Consider the following 6,000-nt stretch of genomic DNA (forward strand, 5'->3'; position numbering starts at 1 on the left):
CATATGTTGAAGCATTTTTGTAGTTAGGGGTGTGGTATTTATTAAGTTTGAAAACATTAACATAGTGCAATTATATAGGTTTGGTTACAATGACACAACTGACTGATGTCACCATACCGGTCGCTAAATGCAGTTTTCATGCAATGGCATGCCAATTTGCAATTGAAAATCCTGTTTTATAAATGCTTGATATTATGAATACATCACCACTATTATCAGTATTTGGTTGTTAGGAATACGTTTGGTGGCTTGCTTCGCAGACACAAAATGGCATCTTTTAAATTTTCTATATGTGGTCCTATTGACTGAAATGTACATGTATAGCTAAACATTTGCCATTTTTGCAATTCATTTTCCATTCCCTTTTAACTCTCATTTTCCATTAATTTTTCCCCCCAAAAAACTTAAATATATCGAAAACTATTTGGAATTTCAAAAAATATTTTAATTTGAACAAGCAAACTGCTCTGAACCAAACTTAATATTATGAAGTTGGAATGGTATGTCTTGCTTAAAAGCTGTAGGAGGAGTAGCGTACAGAAATTTAGGTGGAAAGAAAATAAGAATAAGAAGAACAAATAAAACCACAAGCGGTAATTAATGGGCTCCAAGCAGAATGCAGTAATTATTATCTTTTTAATTTGTAAGGACCTATATTGGATGAATGGTACAAACATTTTCAGTGTCTGTCCCAAAATTGGTTGTACCTTGCTTTTGTCAACAACGTTACATTTCATCACGACCAGCCATTGCTAAGCATTTCACATGCCCACTGAAACATGATTTGCTAGTGGTGGCCATAAGTTTTGTGGTGATCAGACAAAGCATTCACAAGTTACAACTGTTTTAGTAAAAATGGCCATGCCCACAACAATTGCTATCCCAATACTGTTTTAAAACTTCCAACATTTTTGATAAATATTTAATTACAGACTCCACAGATTCTTTTTCGTTTTCTGAAGCAATCACACTAATAAGGATAGGTATACAAGAGAACAGGCAGTGGGTTTCTGAAGCAACCACACTAATAAGAATAATAAGTATACAAGAGAACAGACAGTGGGTTTCTGAAGCAACCACACTAATAAGAATAATAAGTATACAAGAGAACAGGCAGTGGGTTGCTTAAGCAACCACCTAATAAGAATAATAAGTATACAAGAGAACAGGCAGTGGGTTGCTTAAGCAACCACGCTAATAAGAATAATAAGTATACAAGAGAACAGGCAGTGGGTTGCTTAAGCAACCACACTAATAAGAATAATAAGTATACAAGAGAACAGGCAGTGGGTTGCTTAAGCAACCACGACTAATAAGAATAATAAGTATACAAGAGAACAGGCAGTGGGTTGCTGAAGCACCACCTAATAAGAATAATAAGTATACAAGAGAACAGGCAGTGGGTTGCTTAAGCAACCACGCTAATAAGAATAATAAGTATACAAGAGAACAGGCAGTGGGTTGCTTAAGCAACCACGCTAATAAGAATAATAAGTATACAAGAGAACAGGCAGTGGGTTGCTGAAGCTACCACGCTAATAAGAATAATAAGTATACAAGAGAACAGGCAGTGGGTTGCTTAAGCAACCACGCTAATAAGAATAATAAGTATACAAGAGAACAGGCAGTGGGTTGCTTAAGCAACCACGCTAATAAGAATAATAAGTATACAAGAGAACAGGCAGTGGGCTGCTGAAGCTACCACGCTAATAAGAATAATAAGTATACAAGAGAACAGGCAGTGGGTTTCTGAAGCAACCACACTAATAAGAATAATAAGTATACAAGAGAACAGGCAGTGGGTTTCTGAAGCAACCACACTAATAAGAATAATAAGTATACAAGAGAACAGGCAGTGGGTTTCTGAAGCAACCACACTAATAAGAATAATAAGTATACAAGAGAACAGGCAGTGGGTTGCTGAAGCTACCCAATGTTTCCTAACTTGTTTCAAATTGTTTGTAGTTTATTGGTTGATGTACATAAAATGACCAATGAATGGGTAGACATATTCTTTGTGGGCTAGGAGCATTTGTGTCAGGATGAAGAAGAAAATGCAAAATCCCCTTAGTTTGGGGCTTTATTGTGTGGATGTGTGAAGTTATTTATGAATTCTCTCAGTTGAAATGGGGTCAGAATGTACACAAATGAATGTTTTTAAGGGTTGAGAGTGTGTGGTTGTTGCGGTTATTTATGTGGGGAACCCTGAAAAGTGTCTCAGTGCTGTATAGGTATGGGGCATGCCCCCGCCAAGGCATAACTTGGCTGGATGGCACACCTGCCATCCCAATCTACGCACTGGCTGCCTTGTGAGACCCAGCAACCTGCCCTAAGCTTGTATATATGCTTTTACATCTTCAGGATTAATATAACTCAGTGGGTTGGCTGTTGTAATATAAGAATATGTGTATGTAAATAAATCATTTATTTATATACATGTATGTAATTAGATACGGTTAACTGTAGTCATATAGACTATGTGACTGAAAATGATATGGAATGTTCTGGTGGGCGGGGTATATTTAAAAAAAAAAAAGAGAGTTAGTTCTTATCCCTGTTCTTAGCCTTCGTCAATCCCCTTCTTGCATCACCTCAATAATATCATTTTATAAATTGCTAATAATTAAGCACAGATGAGGATTGACATGGATATTTACAAATTCAGTTTGATTACTTACTACCGTGGACATACTGCAGTATTTTTAAATCTGATGAAAAACATTAGTTACTCACACACACAAAGCACTGTCTGTAAGTCATTCATTCAAATCTAGGCCCGGCATTAAAAGTATTGATATCAAAATTGCGCCACATTACATGAAACAATATTGTCTTAGCTCAGACAAATTAAACAAGCTGTATTCAAAAGCAATGCTACCCAATGTTTCCTAAATTCTTTCAAGTAACTTGGCCCTGTGTGTGCAAACATACAGTGCATTAATGGGGCAAACGTGTTAGTTTTGCAAGATTCTAGATTTATTTAATAGGCCTCAATATGTGTCATATCTGTATTTATGTATTTATACTTGACTTGAATTTTGCTATTTTCCCCACTGCAATACAATACCCTACCAGTCTAATATATCTCCATTTAAAATCTCTCCCCATTACTTCACTTACAGGGGACAGAATTTCTCAGTGGCTTTACCTCAAAATCCCAAGAGCAATCCCCTGACAACACCTACGGTTGCTAAAAATCTCCAGGAATGTGATTTTCTAATTCCTGGACATTTCTTGCCCACTCATTTTAAAAAGTACATGAAATTAAACATAATGCTGATTGACTCTTATTTTGTGATATCTGAGTGAAACCGTGTTCTTTAGTCATACATGCATACAAACGCAAAATAACCAGGCACACAAAATGAGTGCTTGCTCATTGTTCTCAGTGGTCACATTATCCTGCAGGAAATGAACAAGAAGGCATCAGAAAACGACAGTTGACCTGACAGTTTGATGTAACAATTGTACTTTCTCAAGATGCTATCATTAGTAACACTTTTAAATGACATTTTTTGTTTGATTACAATCACCAAATTGTGGAGTAAAGACCCAAATCAAAAAAAAATATGTCTTTGTCCCAAACATTATGGAGCTCATGTTATTTTGCAAACATTTTATATATGCATTTTTAACTAATTTTTAAAAATTCAGTATTTCAGAACATTTGCATTTTATAATTATAGGCCAATTTTAATACTTCCATTATTCCTTAAAGTTTTAGAAAAGACACAGTAATTAACAGTATTTTTGGAGCATAATAAATTGTTACGTGCAAATCAATTTGGTTTTAATCCCAGGTACTCAAAAGTTTTATAGATGAGAGAAATGTATTTGGAACCATCTTCTTAAATCTTAGAAAGGCTTTTGTAACCATCAATCATGTAGTGTTACTTTTCAAACTATCCATCCATCCATCCATTATTTATACCCGCTTATCCTGGGCAGGGTCGCGGCGGATGCTGGAGCCTATCCCAGCATGCATTGGGCGAGAGGCAGGATTACACCCCGGACAGGCCACCAATCTATCACAGGGCACATACTTTTCAAACTAAATAATACATTTTTTGTCTCAAGCAAAGACATGGTTTGACTTTTTCATATGAAACAGGTCTCAGTTGGTCATTATGGATCATTAAAAATCTCTTTACTTTGAAAATAAAATGGATGTGCCACCAGGTTCCGTGCTTTGTCCACTGCTGTTTAGTTTATTTATTAATAAACTGATTGCTCCCTGATTGCTGCAAAGTGCATATTAAGTACTGTGATCAAGAAATGTTGCAAGATTACAAGTACCCGAGGGGTAGTTCTGACTTCACATTCATCATTATGGACAAATTCAATAATAGGAAGAACACTCAAGGCATATCTGCAAACTTTTTTACAGATCAGATATGATCACAATCGTCATAGTGTGTAACTTCCTGGTACCAGGTATCAGCCTCTACCACAAGACCATTAACATCTCTCTATAATTAAATTAAAGTTCTGGCCAAGAAACCCTTCAGATCTCATCATTGCAATATGTTAAAAAAACAACTTGCTTAGTTTTGGCAATTTTTAAAAATATAAATATAATCTAATCATATTTTAAAAGTGTCTTCATAATTGAGTTCCTTCCATGTTTAGCGCTTTTGGTTCTCCCATTCACTATACAACTGTAAACACAAGGGTCATCTCAGATAGAGACTGTCATACTACTACACTTTGCAGGGCTTCCTTTGGTCAAACTGCATTTTCAATCAACAGTGCAATGTTACGGAATTCTCTGAAACAAATTTGGGACTTTAAGGGTTTTTCAACAGCGTTTAAGTCCTGGTTGAAGATGGAACATAACTGAGGTCATTTACTGAAGTAGTACAGTATGTGGGTGAGTGTATGCCTATTTTCCCACTGTCATGCTTTCTGTCATGTTGATTGCATTTTGTTAATTACAAAGACTTGGCTTCCAATTAGAATTTTTATGAATATTTTGATTTTGTTTTCTTTTTTTAGATTGGTTGTATTTCATAATATAATTGCTGTATATTTATTACCTATTACAGAACTATTGTTGAAATTAGCTTTGGCCATAAACACGCTTCGGATATATGTCAAAGCTATCATAAATGTCAATGTTATCTGTACTAGTCCCTTTTAAATAAATTCATACATGAAATGAGAATGAAAAAGACTGTATCTGTTGCCATATGTAGCATTTTTCTACAAAGAAAATAAATCCTTACATTTCATATTAGATTTATCCATTCTCATCAAACAGAAGTCACATAAATGTCACACAACAGAAACAGAACAGAAACAACAGAAAGCCTACCTTGATCTCAGCAGAGACTCTAATTGTAATGTGTGGTCTGTGCTGCATATATAGGTGGTGGGCCCACTGTGTGGGGGCGGTGTGGGTGCGGGTACATTTTGTGGAATTAGTAACTCCCCATCTGTTAGTTCCCACCTGTCGGGACACTTGAAGATGGTTATTGTGGTCGTTATCAGAAGTCCAACATCTGTGGAAATGTTTCCCCATGCACATTCAGGCGAGCCTCAGTCTGATCAGAAGAATGCCTGCCGCCACACAGCTGTCCTCAAAATAGAAAGAGAGAGAGAAAAAAAACTCAAAGAGTGTGTCCAACAACACAGCTATCTTTTGACACACCGAACACAGGACAGGACATTTCCATTATTTATCTGAAACTTTCTATCCAAAGTGACTCATATCACATGAAGCAGTGGCCAGCCTCCCCTAGAGCAATGTGGGGATAAGGGCCTAGATCAATGCCCCACCTGGCCCTGACGTTTTCAACCAGCAATGTTTTGGCAACCAGCGCAGCACCCTAACCACTACAGTCTAGCACCCTAACCACTAAACTACTGCCCAGCACCATAGCCACAACAACCGAACTCGCAACCCCTAGACTACAGCCCAGCACCCTGACCACTAGACTACAACCCAGCCCCCTAACCACTAAACCACAGCCCAGCACCCTAACCACTAATGCCCAGCCC

This window comes from Anguilla rostrata, chromosome 13, assembly GCF_018555375.3.
Source record: "Anguilla rostrata isolate EN2019 chromosome 13, ASM1855537v3, whole genome shotgun sequence".
Lineage (NCBI taxonomy): Eukaryota > Metazoa > Chordata > Actinopteri > Anguilliformes > Anguillidae > Anguilla > Anguilla rostrata.